General features: G+C 43.1%; 1 pseudogene; it reads right to left on the bottom strand.

Moving 5' to 3' along the window:
• Positions 1-6,553: 6,553 nt before the first annotated feature.
• LOC139239567 (probable G-protein coupled receptor 139) lies at positions 6,554-12,895 on the bottom strand (annotated as a pseudogene).
• Between the last annotated feature and the right edge of the window lie 9,001 nt (positions 12,896-21,896).

Genomic DNA, 21,896 nt, shown 5'->3' on the forward strand with positions numbered 1-21,896 from the left:
CAGTCACTTTTTTGCCAACCAGGAATGATCTATTCATCCCGACTTTCTCTTTTCTCTTTGTTAGCCAATTCTCTATCCATGCTAATATTTTACCCGGATCCCCGTGAAGTTTTATCTTGTGAAGTAACTTTTTATGTGGCAGCTTATCGAATGCATTCTGGAAATCCCATTACACCACATCCACAGGTTCCCTGTTACCCACCCTGCTCCTATCTCCCTCCAAACTTTCCAATCATGAATTCCCAGGCCATTTGCAGCACGGGTTAGATACAGAGTAAAACTCCTTCTGCACTCTGAATATTGCCAATTGATATGAATAGCCTAATTAAATGGGCCATAAAGTGGCAGCTGGAGTGAAGTGTGGGGAAATGTGAGTTAATTCACTTTGGTAGAAATAATAGAAATCAGAATATTTGTTATATGTTGGTGTTCAGAGAGATGTGGTTGTCCTTAGCCAAGAAACACAGAAAGCTAGCATGCAGGTAAAGCAAGCAATAAAGAAGTCAAATGGCTCTATATGTCCTTTATTTCAAGCGATTTGAATTCCAAGAGTAATGTAGCATTTCTAGAATCGTACACGGCCCCGGTGAGATCACACATGACGTACTGTGCCCTGTTTTGCTCAACCTATCTCAGGAAGGATATACGTCCCTTGGAGGCGGCACACCCGAGGATTACTAGATTGATTCCTGGGATGAGAGGGCTGCCTTATGAAGAGAGACGATTAAAGTTTGACTGTATTCTCTGGAGTTTAGAAGAATGAGAGGTGGTCTCATTTAAACATAGAATTTTCTGACGGAGATTTACAGGGTAGATGCTGAAAGATTGTTTTCCCTGGCAGTAATGCCTATATCGAGGAGTCACAGAGTCAGGATTTGTGGTCGGCCATTTAAGGCAAGCATGAGGAGGAATTTCTTCATTCAGAGAGTGTGAATCTTTGCAATTCTCTGCCCCAGAGCGCTGTGGATGCTGAATCTCTGAATATATTCAAGGCCGAGATTGGTAGGTTTTTGGAGTCGTTGGAATCGACGGATAAGTGTATTATGCGCTTAAGTGGAGTTGAGGTCGATGATCAACCACGATTTTATTGAATGTTGGACCAGGCTTGTTGGACCATACGGCCTACTCCTGCTCCTAATCTTTATGTTTTTATGTTTATTTATGTACACTGCTCCATCAAACACATCCAGCATTAGTTAGATATACTTTAAAGTTCCTTCTGCACATTCGCTCCATCTCTCCCTCTCAATCTCTCTCTCTCGTTGCCTCTCCCTCTCCCTCCCATCGGCTCTCTCCCTCTCCGACCATCTCTCTTTGCCTCTCTCGCACTCTGTCTCTCTCTCATCTCTCTCTCTCTCTCCATCTCAATCCCATTTTCATTCTCTCTCTCCTTTCCGCCATCTCTTTCTAGGTCTCTGTCTCTCTCTCGCTGTGTCTCTTATTTCACCAAAGTTCTCGCAATTCGGGGACCATCCCTTTAGATTGGTACCTTGCGCAAGTCAATCTGCTATTTAAAACTGGTGAGAGATGGAAACCAGTGAATTATATAACACTAAAATGCTATCTGTTGTCGGGCAAGTGCTAGAGTCTACAATTAAGGTAGGGTTTCTGAACAACTAGAATATTTTCAGTTGGTCAGAGAGTGCCAGCATTGTTTTGTGAAAGATAGGTCTTGCTTGACAAAGGTGGCGAGATCTCGGCGAAATGCGAGGTAGGAGGAATACCAGGGGAGAACCCGAGAGCAGAGGGGGCATGGGCGGGAGCAGGAGCAAAGATGGAATAAACAGCGCGACATGCTCGAGTGCGGAGGCGACGAGATGGGGAACAAAAATAGATTTGCGAGCATCTCATCACATGCAGAATTTGAAAGTTTGACGTCAGAGTGAAATACCCAAACTGCGGTCGGCAGATGAGATGAAACTGACTGGTCCGTAGCTGGTGAATGTTTTTCAAAGTTTTATGTTCACTTCTTTTAAGTCAATTCGTATTCAATTAAATAGGACAGCTCAGTCCACTGGAAAGTATTGGGCGCATCCCGTGTCCGGGGCAAACACATTTACTGCAATTGTCGTCAGCTGGAGGAGCGCAAGATCTGGTCTTCGGTGCCTGTGCAGCCGCTGGCGTCGGTGCGCTGCATTTTTGAGGCTGAGAGCTCCATGGATAGCATGTTTATAGAGGTGATTACCCCGCAGTTTAAGAGTATGCAGCCAGAGAGGGAATGGTGACCGCCAGAGAGACAAAGAGGACCAAACAGGTACTGTAAAAGACCCATGAATAAATCGCCCTCTGCAACCAGTATTCTGTTCTGAGTATTGGTGAGGGCGATAGGGACGCTGCGGAATGCAGCCAGAGCCATGTGCACATCACGACGGCTGGCTCAGCTGTATAGGGGGGAGGAAGAATAATGGAAGAGCAATAATGGCAGTGGATTCTGGAGTCAGGGGAGCAAACTGGCGTTTTTGCGACTGTCGACGTGATTACAGGATGGCATGTTGTCTCCCAGGTTTCCCGATTAAGGAAGGTTGCAAGCAGTTGCAGGACATTCCGAGAGGGGATGGTGAACAATCAGAGTTCCTCGTCCACATCAGTTCCAACGACAAAGGTAAAAAGAGGGATGAGGTACTGCAAGTAGATTTTAGGGAGCTAATAGAGATTTTAAAGAGCACGCCCTCCAAGGTAATAATCTCTCGATTACTTCCGGCGCCATGCTCGAATGAGTACACAAATAGGAGGATACAGCAGATTAATGCGTATCAGGAGGGATGGTGCAAGGGGCTGGGCTTTATTTTCCTGAGGCCTTGGGGTCTTTTCTGGGTGAGATGGGATCTGTAAAGACGGACGGGTTGCACTTCAACAGAGCTGGGATCAGTGCCCTCACAGGAAGGTTTGCTAGTACTGTTGGTGTGGGATTGAACTGATCTGGAAGGTTGATGTAACATAAGAACGGGGAGGCGGGGAGGGGTTCGGGGGGTGCTCGAAGTGTTAGGAGAGGCTGAGTGCACTACAATAGTATGGTATTAGTTTGGGTAAATCTAAGAGGGAATAAATTAATATTCCAAATTCGGTTACAGTGTATGGATGTGAATGCACGAAGTGTAGGAAACAAGGCAAATGAGCTACAAGCACAAATAGACGGATGGGAATATGATATAGTGGCGATAACTGAGACCTGGCATAATGGACCGGAGTGGCTAGTAAACATTCCTGATTATATTACAGGAAACATAGGGAAGGAAAGAGAGGTTTTGGTGCGGCATAATTGAATAAGAAGAATGTTATAGTGTTGGAGAGGGAGGATAACCTGGATGGGTCAAACACCGAATTTATATGGCTAGAGTTGAGAAATAATTGAGTGACATCAAACTACAAGATGTATTATATAGACCTTCACATTTTGGGACAGATATGGAGGAGCAATTTAACATAGCCATACAGAGGAGTAAGAACTCTCGGGAAGTAGAAACGTGGACTTCAACTAAACTAATATAGACTCTGATTGTAATAGTTTAAAAGGCAGAGAGCTGCAGAGTTTCTGAAGTGTTTTCAGGAATAAATTTTGATCAGTATATGGATTTCCAAAAGCTATTTTGACAATTTGCCAAATAATAGCCTTGCAAGCAAGTTTGAATCCCATGGAATGAAAGGGACATTGACATATTGGATATTATATTGCCTGAGTGACAGGAAACAGATCGTCGTGGTGAACGGTTGTTTTTCGGACTGGACGAAGGTAAAGAGTGGTGTTCGCCAGGGGTCGGTTCTAGGACCACTGCTTTTCTTGATATATATTATTGACGTCGATGTGGATGCAGAGGGCAGTTGGGAATGCGGTTAATAATTTTTATGGGATCTTGGGCTTCATAAATATAATTATATGATACAAAATGTGGTAGCTATGATGAAGCGGTGTAACACACTGGTTCTGCCCCAACTGGAGTACTGTGTCCAATTCTGGACATGGGACTTTAGATCGGATGTGAAGACGGCAAAGAGGGTTCAATGAAGCTTTTGCGAGAATGTTTCCAGGAATGAAGGATTTCAGTTACGTTGATAGTCTGGGGAAGCAAGAGTTGCTCGCCTTGGAGAAGAGAAGATTGAGAGCAGATTTGATAGCGATCTGTAAATTGACGAGCTATCCAGATAGAGTAGATAGAGAGAAATGGCGGAATGGTCGAGAAGCAATGAACACAGATTTATGTTTATTGGCAAAGGAACCAACGTTTTATACGTCGAGTGGTTAGGATCTGGAATGCACTGTCTGAAAAGGTGGTGGAGGCAGAATCAAAAGGTAGTCGGATAATCATAGAAGCACAGAAATTTACAGCACGGAAGGATGCTGTTTTGGCCAATCGTGTCAGCGCCGCCGCCAAAAAGCTATCGAGCCGAATCCCACATTGCAGCTCTTGCTCCGTAGCCCTATAACTTAGAGTACTCCAAGAGAACATCCAATAACATTTTTTAATGTAGTATGTGTTTCTGCCTCTATCACCCTGTCAGGCATTTAGGACCAGACCCCCACCTTCCTCTGGGTGAACACATTTCCTCTCATACCTCCTCTAAACCTCCCCCCTGTTACATAAATCGATGCCACTTGGTTGTTGACACTTCAGTCTTTGAATGTGCATTGACGCAAGTGTCATTCGCATATTGTAGTTTGATGACATTGGTTGGGACGGTATTTTTTCTGGCCTAGAGATGTCTAAGGTTGAACAGGTTCCTACTGATCCTGTATTCAATATCCACTCATGTGGTGAGCTTTTTGAGTGAGAGGTGGAGCATTGTAGCGAGTAAGATCGTGAAGAGTGTTGGCACGATGACGCAGCACTGCTTGACTCCGGTCCGGACGTGGGTTGGGTCCGTTGGTCAGAATCCCGGCTTCCATGCCTTCGTGGAGCATGCAGTGGATGGTGACAAACTTTTTCGGGAATTATTTGATACGCCTCAATAACGTCTCTCCTCAGCCTCCTCTGTTCCAATGAATTCAAAAGCAATCAATCCAAACTTCCCTAATGGGCAAACATGTCCAATCCAAGCATCGCTCTTGTAAATCTTCTTCTGTACCCTCTCCAGTGCAATCACATCTTTCATTTAATATGGAGACCAGAACTTCAGGCAATACTCTAGTTGTCGCCTAAATAGTGTTTTATACAGTTCAAACATAACCACGCTGCTCTTGTATTCTATGCCTTGGCTAACAATCGTCAGTATAACAAATGCCTTTTTACCATCGCATCTCATTAGCATACGACCTTCAGGGGCCTGTGGACAAGCACTCCAAGATCCCTTTGTTCCTCTACACTTTTCAGTACCTTACCATTTAACGCGTATTCACTTGCCTCGTTCGCCCTCCTCAAATGCATTACCTCACAATTATCCGCATTGAATTCAATTGGCATCTGTTCTGCCCACCTGGTCAATTCGTTGATATCTTCCTGAATTCCACAGCTTTTTTCTTTATTATCAACCTCACAGCCGATTATAGTATAATGTGCAAACTTCTTATGAATACCCCCGACATTCAACTCTAAATCTTTTAACACAAAAAGCAAGCAACGTAGTACTGAGCACTGTGTAACCCCGCTGTAAATAGCCTTTCAGTCAAAAAGCACGCCTCAACCTTTACCATTTGCTTCCTGGCACTGAGCATTTTTTGGATCCTACTTGCCACTTTGCCCCGAATGGGCTTTTACTTTCGTGAACAATCTGCTATGTGTCACCTTATCAGAACCTTGCAAAACTCCATATACACTACAGCAAACGCAATGTCCTCATCGAGAGTTCTTGTTACATCCTCAAAGAATTTTTAAATATCAGTCAGTCTCGACCTACCCTGAACAAATCCATGTTGACAGTCGTTGATTCACCCGGAACTTTCCAAATGAAAGAAAGACAGTGCAGTACGATAGAGAAATGTTGAGGTGGTGTGCGACAGGATGTGAGTCGACACGGTCTCGATTGGCCGAATGGGCCTCGCCCATGCTGTAACAATTTTATTACTCTGAATCTATGATTTTCGAAAGTGTTATAATGATTCATTAATGCACATGATGAATAGATGTGGCTATATCGGATTGCAAAGGGCTACAAAGGCTTCATTGGAGATGCTGCCAGTATTCGTGCGGACAGAAGTGGCACTTACTCAGGAAGCATGTAACGGCTGTCCATGTTTGTGCAGGGTAGAGGGGCCTTTCCAGAAAGGCCTGAGAGAGAGTCGTGCCCCGTACAGGGAGCCCAGTCGAGAGAGTGTGAGCGTGTGATCCTTCACCCGGATGACTTTCCCATCACCGAGAGCCGAGGCGAGACAAGCAGTGAGTAACTGTGTAGCTATTCGCCCAGATTACTGAACCGTCACGCAGAGCGCATTGTAGACAGCGTGTGAGTGAGCATATTAATGCTGACCCCGATCATGGGTCCATCACAGGGTGCCCAGTGTTCACAGTGTGTGAGTCAACGTGTTAATATTCAGCCAGATCACTGGTTCCATGCATTGAGAGCGACTCGATCACAATATCAGGATGCAGGGAGTCGGAGGCTGCAAAGTCTCCGCTGCTTCTTATCGTTTAATGAATTTCACAACCGAAGTAAAGGGATATTTCCCCACATTCTTCAACTGCTCTCTGAACTTAGTCTGTGTCACGCAATAAATAACCGTGTTTGTGCAGCAGCTCAGCAGCTGCAGCATGAATCCAAATTCCCTCACATAAAACGGTAGGTATATCTGCCAAGCATCGAACCAGCACAATGTACCCCACAGAGAATGCACCATATATACCGAGCATAACAGAATGAAATTCCCCGAGATAAGAAGCAGTAAAATGATAGATTTCCTGCGGCTCTCCATCTCTGGGTCTCTGGGACTCTCCACATTGCTGGGAATCCGGAGTCTCCTGCGGGCTCTGCTGGAGACTAAAATGTGTCTGACGGTGAGAGCATTGAGCAGCACTATGATCACAAATGGGACATACGGTGTGAGGATGTAATGCAGGAACTCAATTGTTCCCCAGACCGTCGAAGTCATTAATCTGTTTTGTATACTACAAAACCAGGGATTATTAAATAGCTGATTTGCATCTGACAGCATAATATACCAGAAAATATCAATTAAGCAGCTCATCACAGTCACTGTTCCCAGAACCACAGCCGCCGTTTTTCCGCTGCAATATTTAGTCTTCAGCTTCTGGCAACAAGTCGCCACAAATCGGTCAAAGGTGAAAGTGACAGTGAACCAGACAGAACAGTTTGTGGCTGCATAAACCAGGACAGCGTGGACATTACACACGGGGAGGGACATCAGGAAATAGAAATAACGCCGATAAACAATTGGAATGTGCCTCAATATCAGGTCGAGGATAATGACCAGTAGATCCGCTGCTGCCATGGCCACCAGGTACCGAGTGATACATTGAGAGAGACTGCACTTTCCCGAGACAGGATCACAATCGTTACTACGTTCACTGTGAGGAAGGGAAATAAACAGAGAAAGTATACCTCTGCAAGAGCAACAGTTTAATGGAATTTGGGGTGAAAAGTGCAAATCATTATCGAAATGTACGTTTTTTGGCAATAAAATTAAGGAAACCGCAAAGACGTTCCATAAATATATTGAGAACAGAAGGATAACGAAAGAAAGGGTAGTGCGTAATACAGACCATGAGTGGAATCTATGTGTGGAGGTGGAAAATGTTGGAATGGTTCTTTATCAATTCGTTGCATCTATTTTCAGAAAGAAACGGGAACATACAGATACTGCTATCAACGAGGAGTGTGAAATTCTGGATGAATAAACATAATGAGTGAGGAGGTTTTAAGGGGTCTAGCAGCTTTGATAGTAAATAATTTCCCAGGCCCGGATGAATTGCATCCCAGTCTGTTGAAGGAAGTAAAAGACGAAATAACAGAGGCCATGACCATTACTTTCCAATCATCTTTGGATTTGTGCCTGGTGCTGGATTAGTGGAGGACTGCTAATGTGCTACCAATGTTTAAGAAGGGAAAAATAGATAGGCCAAATAATTACAGGGCTGTCAGCCTAATCTCAGTGATGGGAAAATTATTGGATACATCTACATTTGGAAAGGATTAATTAGGGGCAGGCAACACGGATTTGTTAAAGGTAGGTCATGCTTGACTAACTTGATTTAATTTTTAAGGTGTTAACCTAGAGGTTCGATGAGGGTAGTGCATACGGTGTAGTGTACAGGACTTTAGCAAAGCTTTTGATAACGTCCTACATGTTAGACTGGTCATGAATGTTAATGCCCATGTGTTCCGGGTATCTAGGGCAAAGTGCCTACATGAATCAAAATTTGGATTCGAGATAGGAAGCAAAATGTAATGGTTGATAGATCTTCTTGTGACATGAAGGATGTTTCCACTGGTGTGCCACAGAGCTCAGTACTGGATCTCTTGCTTTAGTGGTAGGTATCACTGATCTACATTTGAATATAGGGAGCATAATTAATAAGTTTGCACATGATACTAAAATTGTCTGTGTGGTTATGAATGAAAAGGAAAGTCATGGACTGCAAGAGAATATCAATATACTGGTCTGGTGGACAGTGAAGTGGCAAATGGAATTTCTTTCGGAGAGGTTTAAGCTAATGCATTTTGGGAGGACTTTCCAGTGTTGATGAGAAGAGGGACCTTGGAGTGTTTGTACACATATCGCTGTAAATATCAGGCAAGGTTGAAAAGCTGGTGGAGAAAGCTTATAGAATTATTGGGCGAGGCATCGAATACAAGAGCAGGGATGTTAAGCTTACATTGTATAATACTCTGGTTAGTCCACTGCTGGAATACTGCTTGCAGTTCTGGGTGCAGTCTTATAGGAAGGACGTGATTGCAATAGAGAGTGCGCAGATGATGCCTTGAATTGAGAATCGTAGCTGTGAGGAAAGTTTGGATAGCCTGGGTCTGTTCTCATTGGAACAGAGGAGGTTGCGAGGAAACCTCACTGCGATCTGCAACATTTTGAGGGGTCTGGATGAAGTGGATAGCAACGGCCAATTTCCATTTGTGGAGGGCCAATTAGGAGCAGTTTAAGATGGTTGTCGGAAGGTTCAGGGGGGATTTGAAGGGGGATTTCTGCACGCAGAGGGTTCTGCGTTACTGGACTGAACTGCCTGGAAAGGGTGGTGGATGCAAAAACCATCACCACATTTAAAATGTACGTAGTTGGAACTTAAAGTGGCATAACCTGCAGGATTAGGACCTAGTGCTCTTAAGTGGGAATAGAATATATAACCTGTTGTTGGCTGACACAGATACGATGGTAAGTACTGCAGCGAATCGAATATGGCCATGGTGATCTCCTGGACTGGTTTAGATCGCCTGCATGATTCGGAGACGAATTTTCGCAGATAACTTTTCTTCAGTTCGCCTTGATCTTTATTTGTTTTCTGCGCGTCCCAAGAGATCAGATGGTTCGGGCTTGGTTGGACTGTAGAATATTTCGATGGAATGGGTGTCGCAGTTGTATGCGGAAGACTGGTTGGCCTGGCTGCTCTTTACATTTCCACCATAGCTAATTGTTCAAATGTTTAGATGTATCCTTCAGGGCTGCTGACCGAGAGCCGTGTGGCTCTTTTTCGGTTGGCGTGGACACGATGGGACGAAATGCCTAATTCTGTGCTTTGATTTTCTATGTTTCTATGTTTCTATAACATTCGATGAAATGATCTAATTATTTTTCCCTGGGGCTTAATACAGGGTTTACTTTAATAAATATCAATAATTCATTGTGGAAACAATAAATGAAATGGAAATAAATGGATGTTTGATCAATGGGAGGTCAAAAGATAGAACTACCTTTATCCCTGCAGACAAAAGTGCCATACCAGGTACCAGGACAAAAAGGATCAGAACCTCTCAAGAAACCTGGGTGTCCCAGCGTCAGTCAGCATTTGGAGCAGTGTAATTCGCTTCTGTGCCCCTGGATTAGGGAGTTGGAAATCGCGCTGGATCCCCGCTTGGTTAGAATATCCATTATATTTAGAAGAGAAATGAATGCAACAACAAACTGCAAAACCATTTTCCTCAGCATGCAATGATTACAGGCAATTGTAATTAAAATGTACGGACATAATATGACAATGTGAAGAGAGTGAATACGTATGCACTGTAGTTACAAATAAAAAGGTCTGAGAGAAGTGTGTTTAAGATTAAGTTTTATGCATTTTTGTTGAAATACTGCATATGGCGCTTATTGAAAGGAAGATATTCCAAATAAAATTGCAAAAAGTAAGCACCGAAATAAAATAAATAGTTATCTTTGACCAGGTAATGCCCAACAAAATGCATGTATTAGTATCGAGACAAGGTGAGTTATCCCTCAGGCAAAGAGTCAGCGAACGGTTTAGTAAAGGATATTAACAAAAATGGAAGAGATTTGTCCATGCACTTTATCACTTGCTGGATTTCACTTGTCCACCGAAAATTAGACGAGAAAATATGAATAGAATTTCATATTCTCAAAACTCTGGTTAAATTAGCTGTGATTATTTATCCTGAAATATAAAGCAGGAGGCGATAGAGAACTGTGCCAGACAGACATGGCATCCACGTGTAAATTCATGACAAAGATTTGGAATAAGGCAAGAGAGATCTGTCTGAATGAACATTTTGTGAGACTGTAAATTATCATTGTGATCCGATTCTGACCAGCAGAAGCAGTGCCTCGAATGCAGAACTGCACAGGTTTGCAAAGGAGACACTGACTGGAACTGAAAAAGTGACTAGACGTTTCAAACATTAATGATAATCTACCAGGATTTGTTCCATTGACTTTATTTCAGTATCCATACCGAGCATTAGGTGCTATGGTGTGTGTCCGTAACCACACCGAGCATTAGGTGCGATGTGTCAGTAACCATACCGAACATTAGGTGACTGTGTGTGTGCCAGTAACCATACCGAGCATTAGGTTACTGTGTATGGGACAGTAACCATACCGTGCATTAGGTGTCTGTGTTTCAGCAACTATAACGAGCATTAGGTGAGAATGTGTCAGCAACCATACTGAACTTTACGTGACTGCGTGTCAATAAACATACTGGACATTAATTAACTGTGTGTGTTAGTAACCATACTGGACATTAGGTGACTGTCTGTCATTAACCATACCGAGCATTAGGTGACAGTGGATGTTAATAACCATACCTAGCATTAGCTTACTGTGTGTCATTAGCCATACCAAATATAGGTGACATTGTGTGTCAATAAACATACTGGACATTAGGTGACAATATGTGTCATTAAACAAATCAAACAATTGGTGCCAGTGTGTGTCAATAACCATAGTGGACATTCGGTGACAGTGCGTGTCAGTCACAATACTGGACATTAGGTGAGAGTGTGTGTCAGTCACCATACCTTCAATTAGGTGACTGTGTGTGTCAGTAACCATAATGAGCATTAGGTGAAAACAGCAGCAAAATATTGTGGATGTTGGAAATGTGAAATGTATAAAGCAAATGATGGAAATACCCAGCAGGTCAGGCACCACCCATGGAGAGAGTAATAAAGTTACGTTCCAGGTCGAGGATCTTAATCCATCGCGTTTAAGGTCTAGTAAACGAAGGCAACATTCCTTGCACTGTTACAAACGTTCAGAAGAGAGAGAGAAGACTGAAAATCGTTCAAAAAATTTCTCGACCAATTTCTTTGCCTGAGTTGAATATAGAAAATTAGAAGCTTGGTAAAACGTTTCACATTCAAAATTAATAGCCAACGGCAGAGTGAACAGGATAGCGAAGGACGAGGGGAGAAACACATGTAAGCAATATTTACAGAATTAATCGCTGGATAGAGATTACCAGGGACTTCCACAGCAGTGTGAAATTGGAATATCTGGAGGGCTTAGGCCATGGTGGGATTTGATGATAGAATCATTGAAATTTACAGCACAGATGAATGCCATTCGGCCCACCGTGTCCGGGCTAGCTGACAAAGAGGTAGCCAATCCAATCCCACTTTCCAGTTCTTGGTCCATTGCCTTGTAGGTTGCATCACTTAAATTGCACATCCAAGTACTTTTTAAATGTGGTGAGATTCTCTGCCTCTACCAAACTTTAGGCAGTGAGTTCGAGACCCCTATCACACACTGCGCGAAAAAACATTTCTCCTGAAATCCCTTCAAAAACACCTAAGACTGAAGTTAAATCTTAAATATTGAAATATTAAAACCGAGAGATTGTAGGAACAGGAGCAAATGTTGATCAGTGATAATGGCAGTGATTCTGGAAAGGTACTTGGTGCGAGTTATGATGTGGACAGCAGAGTTTTGTATGACTTCTCGAATAGATGAGTCTAGATGAAACAAAGAAATGGATGATTGTTTATGCAGCACAACGCCTGATATGGTGCAGAGATCAGACGAAATTATGGAGGAGGTAGTTGGCAGGATTGCTAATTCAGAGGATGTGAGGTCGGAACTCAGCTCCGGGCCAAAGAAAAGGCACAGGTTGCGAGCTGTCATATTCAGCATCAGATATTGGGAATACATCGATAGATAGAAAACCGAGTTTGTGATAAAGACCTGCGTACTGAACTGGCAAGCACAATAATACAATGAACCGTGATTTACAGATCTAATTGCTGGATTTAGAATCTTACAATAGACAGCAAATTTAACCGAGATGACAGAGTAAATTACAAGACCAGTTATACAGTTAGCCATGGTTTGCCGAGTTTATAACAGGATAGAGAGAGACTTACGTAGAACACCAACAACAGCTAGCAGTGGATAGTAAATATATTTAAAAGCGCGAAGTGCCAATTCTATCCTTGTGTGTAATGGAATTCTATTATAATGTTCATAAAGCATGTCAAACTCCCAGATGAAACTCCTGTCCATTGTTGGAACATTCCAAGTCACTGTTGTCAGATTCCAATCCATTGTTGTAATATTCCAATTTAGCAGAATGCAGATTCTGGCTGCCCCTCTGTGAGCAGTGTTCTGATCCCTGTTAGTGCCGTCGGTGAAACTCTAACTGATACTCTGTGATAATACTTTGAAAGGAATTCCTTATTAATAGAAGAAGGAAACCAATTACAGATACATTAGGATCCATGGAGAATACCATTAATTGCAGTCACTGAACAAATAGCTTCAGTTCAATCGTGCAGACTGACATTGAGTACAGTCATTGAACAAACAGCTTCACTTAACCCATTTCAATCCAACACATTTTGCACCACATTTATGCAGCACATTTCTCCGGTCCACCATAGTGGTTATGTTACTGGACTAGTAACCCAGAGCACCGGAATAATGTTTTGGAGCCATGAGTTCAAATCCCACCATGGCAACAAATTCAATTAAATAAATTTGAAATTAAATGTAAATAAAAAGAGGGGGAGGGGGCAACGCGGTACTGATTAAAGAAACTATTGCAGCTGTGAGGAGCGATGATATGTTAGAGGGACCATCAAATGAGGCCATATGAGTCAAATTGAAACATTCAAAAGGGCGATCACACTGTTGGGCGTGTATTAAAGGAGCCCAAACAGTTGGGGTGGAATAGAGGAGCAAGTAATGTAGGCAAATTGCTGTGAAGTGCAAAAATTATAGGGTAATAATAGTCGGGTATTTTACTATTCAAATATTGATTTGAACAAATATAGTGTGAAAGGTATCGAGGGTGTGGAATTCTTAAAATGCATTCAAGAGAACTTTTTTTTAGCTAGTATGTAACAAGCACAACACGAGAGGGAGCGGTTTTGTATTTTGTTTTGAGAAATGAATCTGGGCAGGATGAAGGTATATTAGTGGGAGAGTGCATGGGTGCCAGTGACCAAAATTCAGACCGATTTAAGTTTGTTATGGATAATATCAAGGAAAGGCCTGCAATAAATGTTCCAATTTGGGGAAAATATATTTTTGCTAAGCTAAGGAGATATTTGGCCACAGAGGACTGGAAACGGATATTTCTGGTTAAATCAATCTCGGAACAGTAGGAGGCATTGAAGGAGGAGATCTGGAAGGCTCAGGCCAATCATGTACCCTTAATGAAAACGGGTGGGACTAAATTGCCCTCCCAAATTGCATCACCTCACAGTTCTCTGGATTAAATTCCATCTGCCACTGCTCTGCGCAACTGACCAGTAGATTAATATCCTAATGCAGCCCATGATTTCCTCTTCAGTATCAACAACACAGCCAATTTTAGAACCGTCTGCAAACGTCTCAATCATACTCCGTTTAATCAAATATCAATCGTTGGTATATACCACAAAAAGCAAGGAACACAGTACTGACCACTGTACGACCCAACTGGAAACATTCCTCCCACGAACAAAAACATCCATCAACCATTATCCTTTGCTTCCTACCTCCAAGCCAATTCTAGATTCAACGTGTCACTTTTCCCTGTATCCCATGAGCTATAACCTTCATCGCCAGTTTACCATGTGGGTCCTTATCAAAAAGCTTAGCTAAAGTCCATATACACCACATCGAATGCACTACCCTCATCGACCCTCTTGGTTACTTGCTCAACAAATTAAATTCGGTGAGTCAAACCTGATCTTCCCATAACAATCCTTGTTGACTGTCCATTATTAATCCTTGCCTATCCAAATGCAGACTTATCCTGTTTTTTACGATGTTTTCCAATACTTTTCCCACCACTGAGTTTAGGCTGACAGGCGTGTAATTGCTCTTCATATCTCTTTGTTACTTCTTTAACTAGGGTACTACGTTAGCAGTACTCCGATCCTCCGGCACCATGCCCATAGCCAAAGAGGACTAGAAAATGAAGGTCAAGGCATCTGCTATTGCATATTTTACTTGGCTCAACAGCATGTGATGCATTTCATCCGGGCCTTGGGAATTATCCACTTCCAAAGCTACTAAACTCCTTTGCACTTCCTCTCTCACCATATTTATTTCATCCAGAATATCACAATCCTCCTCGATAGCAGTATCTGCATTACCTCTTTACTTTGTGAAAACAGATGCAAAGTATTCTTTAGGAACCTTGCAAACATCTTCCGTCTCCACACAAAATTACCCTCATGATTTCTAATGGGCCCTACGCTTTCCTTAGTTACCCTCTTACTCTTTATTGTTATCGAACATCTTAGGATTTTCCTTAATTTTAATGGCCAAGAATGTCTCATACTCAGTCTTAGCTTTCCTAATATCGTTTTTAATTTCGCTATTAACTTTTTATATTTCTCTACAAATTCTAAAGTATTAAGCCGTTGAGATGTGACATAACCGTCCTTTTTTTTTATTCCTCACCTATACTTCCCTAGACATCCAGGGCGCTCTAGAATTATTTTCCCAACCTTTTTTTTTAAGGGCACACGTTTGTCTCCTACCTTCCAGATCACCTTGTAGAATGCCTCACCCTGTTTTGAAGCCGATTTACCCACAATTAGCTATTTCCAGTCCACTCTGGCCAAATCACTCCTTAACTTAGCAAAATTAACTTTTCCGCAATTCAGAAATTTTATTGCAGGCCTATTCTTGTCCTTATCAATAACCAACTTGAATCTCACTGAATTATGATCACAGTCACGCAAATACTCCCCCACGAATAACACTTCAAACTGCCCAGTTTGTTTCCCCAAAACTAAATCCGAGACCGCCCGCTCTCGTGTTGGGCTTGCTTAATACTGACTAAAATAGTTCTCTTGATAGCATTTCAAGAAATTGGCAGCCGCTATAGCTTTCACACTGAATTTGTCACAATCAATATTCGCATAATTAAAGTGCCCTACTATTTCTACTTTATGATTTTTAGACTTCACAGCAATTTGTCAAGATATTTGCTCCTTCTATTTCCATCCCACTCTCTGGATGTCTACAATACACTCCCAGCTGTGTGATCGCCGATTTCTTTTTTCCAATTCGACCCATCTGGCCTCAGTTGATGATCCATCTAACATATCATCCCTTCTCACCGCTGTAAGTGCTTATCTAATCAGTGCAGCAACACCGACCCCCGTTTTGCCCCCCTCTCTCTCTTGCCTAAAAATCTGTCAGCCAGAGATATTGATCTGCCAAACCTGCCTCTCTTTCAGCCAAGTTTATGTAATGGCTATAAGGTCACACTCCCAAGAGTCTGCATTTGCTCTTAGCTCATCCGCCTTATTCGCTATACTCCTTGCAGTACCATTCAGCATAGGAAGACATCCTTGCTTGTTCCGTACTAAGCCATGTTTCCTCTGTCTTAAAGATTCGCTTTCGAGATGCATTCTATCCAACTTCTGCTTTACTTAGATTTCTTTTGTATTCGTTCTCATGTTCCCATCCCCCTGCCAAGCTAGTTCAAACTCTCCCCAACTGCACTGGCAAAACTCCCCGCGAGGATATTGGTCCTGACGCTGTTGAGGGGCAAAATGTCTGATTTATATAGGTCATATCTCCCCCACAAGCCGTGCCAATGCCTCAAGAATTTAAATCCCTACCTTCTACACCAATTTTCCATCCACATGCTCATCGTCTCTCTCCTTCTATTCTTATACTCTTTGGCAGGTGCACTGGTATTAACCCAGATATTACTACTTTTGATATCCTACCCCTAAATTTTTCTCCCAGCGCCATAAATACTCCCTATAAGACCTCATCACTCAACCTATGTGTACCATGACCTCTAGCTGATTACCCCCCCACCCCCGACTCCCTCCCCCCCAGGGTGACCTGCATCCGCTCTGTGACATCCTTGACCCTGGAACTAGGGAGGAAGATAAACGTTCAGGAGTAATGTCTCCGTCCGCAGAATCGCCTGTATGTTCCTCTAACTATAGAATCCCCTATCACTAGGGCTCTTTTCTTCTTGTACCCTCCTCGCTGTTCTGCTGGGCCAGCCGTGGTGCCTTGGAATTGGCTCTGGCTGCAAGCCCAGAGGCCCCATCTTCCTTACCGATACTCAGTATTGAATAGTGGTTTAAAAACGAGAGGGACTCGCGGGACGCCTCCTGCGCTATCTGCCTGGAACACTTATTATGTCTGGTGGTCACCCATGTCCCCTCCACCTTTAAGCTGCGGGTTACCGACCTCCTGAAACGTATTATCCAAGTAGTTCTCTGCCTTGCGGATGCACCTTATTGACTGCACCCGCTGCTGCAGCTCCGAAACACGGAGCTCGAGCAATTGAAGCTGGAGGCACCTCCTGCACACATGGATGTCCAATATATTACCAACTATCCCATCAACCATTATTTTGTTTCATAACATCTTTTGGCACCTTATCGAAATATTTCTGAAAATCCAAATCCACTGGTTTCACTCTGATCAATCTGATAGTTACAACCTCAAAATACTCTAACAGATTTGAGATATCTGATTTTCCTTTCATAAATCCGTGTTGATTCTGCCCAATCCTATTATTATTTTCTCAGTGCCTTTTACCATTTCTTAATAATAGAATCAACCATTTTCACTATAACTGATGTCAAGCTCACTAGCCTGTAATTGCCCGTTTTCTCACTCCCTCATTTCCTCAACAGCAAGATTACATTTGCTATCTTGTAATCTGCAGGCACCCTTGTACAATATATTGAAGATTGCAAGATGGAATCCATTGCAAGCAGTATCTCTATAGCGTCCTCTATCAAAACCATTTCATGTAGACCATCAGGTTCAGAGAATGTCTCGGCTTTCAGTCCCGTTAATATTTCCACGACTCTTTTTTGTACTAATTATTATTTAATTTAGTCGCTCATTCTTGCTAGACCCTTGATTCTCCACCATTACTGGGAGGTTTTTCTTGCATCTTTCTTGAAGGCAGACATATACATTCTGTTTAATTTCTGTACCATTTCGTTATTCCACATTGTAATTATTCCTTTCTCAGCCTGAATGGAACCACATTTACTTTTACTAATCTTTCGCTTTTTACATACCAACAGAATCTTTTACAGAATTTGGTCATGGTCATGAACTGTGATGCCTGTGAAGATTTTCATAGCAGTGGTGCTTTGGTCGTGCATCTGTTGCCTTTACCGCTGGAATCACCTATTGACCCTTGCACTCCATTCTCCTCTATTAACCTAATTTATGTTTTGTAGATCAGTCAGTAGCGCGGTCCCATGCATCACCACCGAGCACAAAAGCTGCGGTTGCGGGGCCGTAGTCGGCGGACGATCATTCATCTGGTGCTGAGGAGCCCCGATTCTCGCAAGTGCAGCTGCTAGGTGCCGTCTCCAAGGATGAGAATGCAGACTTCGAGGAGCCCGCATCGCCAAGCTCCACGATATGAAGTGCTCCAGCGGCCATTCCCCCATCCACCGATGTACTGGGCTCAGTCACCTTGCCGCAGGGCAGTTGATGTGTCTCCAGGATGGCACCGACAATGCGGAGATTGTTTCGATGGAGCACGTCTGCTCCTGGAGCAGCCGATCTGAGCGGCGACATGGAACATTTGTACAGCAAGAGTTTTGACATAGAGCAGCAGATCCGACAGACAATGGGGGCATATCCCTACAAATGCACAGCATGACCGGCAGCACTTGTTATTACGTGCCATGGATGGTGGATTCCCTGAAGCTGATAGCCACGAACACTGGTCTCCCAGTGGTCTCGAGGCGCGACACTGGACCCCAAGGTGCCGCAAGACGATTGCCAACGTCACATGAGAGCCAGCAAAAAGATCTTGCTACTGGCTCGGTGCACGTTCCAACCTTGGGACGGTCCTCTCCCATATCCATTCAAACAGCCCCCGCAATGAAACAGCGCCTGAGGAGCTCCTCGGCCAGGAGGCTTGGAGTCAACAGGGGAAGTGGAAGAGCTAATGGTGGGGAGGTGAAACGATGAGGTGGCGGGCGGGGAGCGGCGGGCGGTGTATAGGAATGTGATGTGCATGGTCGCAGGTGTGGTCTTAGTCAGAATATTTCAGGTTATTGCTGCTATTTTGTTGGGAGGTTTGGTGGAGGTGGGGGGAACATCTATTTTTTTGTATTTGTGTTGTATGCTTACGAAGTGTGAGAAATGTTTTTAATTGAATGAATGTTATAAATGCTATTAATTTGTTGCTGGGTGGGGTGGGGAAGCATCTGTGTGTTTTTTTACAGTTATAATTATGGTTGCTTAAAAATGTTCCCAACAAATGTTTTGAGGGGAGAAGGGTGAGACAGAGGTCCTGGTCCACATCGGTACCAATGACATAGGTGGGAAGAGGGATGAGGTCCTGCAGGCTGAGTTTAGGGAGCTGGGGCATAAATTAAAAAGCAGCATCTCGAAGGTAATAATCTCCGGATTAATCCCAGTGCCACGAGCGAGTGAATAAAGAAACAGGAGGACAGATCAGTTGAACTCGTGGCTTAACAGTTGGTGCAGGCGAGAGTGATTAAGTTTCCTAAGGCTTTGGGACCGGTTCTGACGGGTTGTACCGCAACAGAGCCGGGACCAGTTTCCTCGCGCGAGGGTTGGGGAGTTTGTGGGGTGAGGGGGTGGAGGGGCGCTTAGCTAGTGCCATTGGGGAGGGTTTGAACGAGCTTGACAGGAGGACGGGAACCTGAAAATGATTCAGTCGGGAGGGGAGATGAGCTCGAATTCGAAAGCAAAAATAAAGACAATGAGATTGAAGGAGAGAGGAAAAAAGTGGAAAAAAACAAATTGAAAGTCACTTTGTCGAAATGCACTTTGCATATGCAAAAAATATTGAGCTGACGGCACAAATTGAGACAAATGGGTACGATATGATAGCTATTTCAGAGACGTGGCTGCAAGGTGAACAGGACTGGTAATGAAATATTATGGGGTAATTCAAAATTCGGAAGGACTGACAAAAAGAAACAGGAATTGGGGTAGCTCTATTGATAAAGGATGGAATCACTGCAATATTGAGAAATGATATTGGCACATAAGGAATCATAAGGGGGCGTAGACTATAGCTCCCCGAAGAGTAGTAATTCTGTTGTTCGGAACATAAACCAGAAATAGTGGGGGCTTGCGAAAAGGGAACAGCAATAATCATGGGTGTCTTTAACCTCCATATTGATTGAACAAATCAAATTGGTCAGGGTAGCCTCGAGGAAGAGTTCATAGGCCACATAAGGTACTGGTTCCTTGAGCAGAATGTAATGGATTCAACCAGGTCATGTGTAATGAGAAAATATTAATAAACTATCTCCTAGTAAAGGATCCCATTAGGATGAGTGATCATAGCATGATTGAACATCAAATTCAGATGGAGGGTGAGAAAGTTGGATCTCGAATCAGCATACTAAGCTTCACTAAATGAGACGATGAAGATGTGAGGGCAGTTTTGGCTTAAGTGGACTGGGAAAATAGAATAAAGTGCAGCATGGTTGATGAACAGATGTATACATTTAGGGAGATATCTCACAACTCTCAATAAATATATTTTCCAGTGTGGAAGAAAGGGTGTAAGATAAAAATGATGGCACCCAATTAAAAGCAAAGTGGCGAAAACTTGAAGGAGAACAGAAAATTGGGAAGCGTTTAAATCCAGCAAAGGATGATTAAACAATGATTAAGAAAGAGAAGATAGACAATGATAAAAAACTCGCACGAAATATAAAAACAGATAGCAAGAGTTTCTTTAGGTATACAAAAAGGAAACAAGTGGCTCGAGTAAATGTTGGTCCCTCAGAGGAATTAGTAATGGGGAACATGGAGATGGCAGAATCTCTGAATAAATATTTTGTATCAGTCTTTACGGTAGAGAAAACTAACAATTTCCCAACAGTGGATAGTTAAGGCGCTATATGGGGCGGGGTTGGGGGGCGTGGCGGAACTTAACATAATCACAATCAATAAGGAGGTGGTATTCAGTTAGATAATGGAACTAAAGACATATAAATCCCATGGACCTCACCGCGTGCATCCGAGGATCTTACGCAAAGTAGCCGCAGTGATTCTGGATGCATTGGCTGTAATTTGCCAACATTTCCTGGATTCTGGGGAGGTCCCGGCAGATTGGAAAACTGCAAATCCAATGCCTATATTTAAAAAATGAGGCAGGCAACCAGTTAGCCTAATATCTGGGATTGGGAAAATGTTGGAATCCATTATTAAAGAAGCAGTTGCAGGACATTTCGTAAAGCAAAAATCGGTCAGGCATAATCTGCGTGGATATATGAAGTGGAAGTCATGTTCAACAAATGTGCTGGGATTCCTTCAGGATGTACCAAACAGTGTGGTAAGGCGAACCCGTGGGTGCAGTGTATTTGGATTTCCAGTTGGCATTTGACAAGGGTGCACAAAAAGTTTACTACAAGTTCAGTGGTTGGGGGTATATTTTAGAATGGATAGAGTTTTGGCCAACTAACAGAAAACAGACAATCGGGATAAATGGATTATTTTCGGGTTCTCAATCAGTAACTAGTAAGGTGCTGCAGGGATCAATGCTGGGACCGCTACTATTTACAATCTAGAGTAATGACGTGGATGAAGGGACTGAGTGTAACGTAGCCATGTTCGCTGATGATGCAAAATTGGGAGGAGAAGCAATCTGCGAGGAGGGCACAAAAATCTGTTAAAGGACATAGACAGGCTACGTGATTCGGAAAAATTTGGCAGATTGAATATAATGTTGCAAAATGTGAAGTCATGCACTTCGGCAGAAAAAAATTCAAGAGCAAATTATTCATTAAATGGGCAAATATTGCTAAGTGCTGCCGTACAGCGGGACCTGGGGGTACTTGAAACTCAAAAGATTAGTATGCAGGTACAGCGATTGTTTAGCAAGGCCAATGGAATCTTGGACTTTATTGCAAAGGAGATGGAGTATAAAAGTCATACTACGGAAATACAGGGTATTTTGAGACCACACCTGGAATACTGCGCGCAGTTTTGGTTTCCTATATTGGCGAAATGATGTACTTTCTTTGGAGGCAGTTCAGAGAAGGTTCACTAGGATGCATTCAGAGATGAGGGGGTTGAGTTACGAGGAAAGGTTCAGTTCGCTGGGCCTCTACTCATT

The sequence above is a fragment of the Pristiophorus japonicus genome, chromosome 28 (assembly GCF_044704955.1).
Source record: "Pristiophorus japonicus isolate sPriJap1 chromosome 28, sPriJap1.hap1, whole genome shotgun sequence".
Lineage (NCBI taxonomy): Eukaryota > Metazoa > Chordata > Chondrichthyes > Pristiophoridae > Pristiophorus > Pristiophorus japonicus.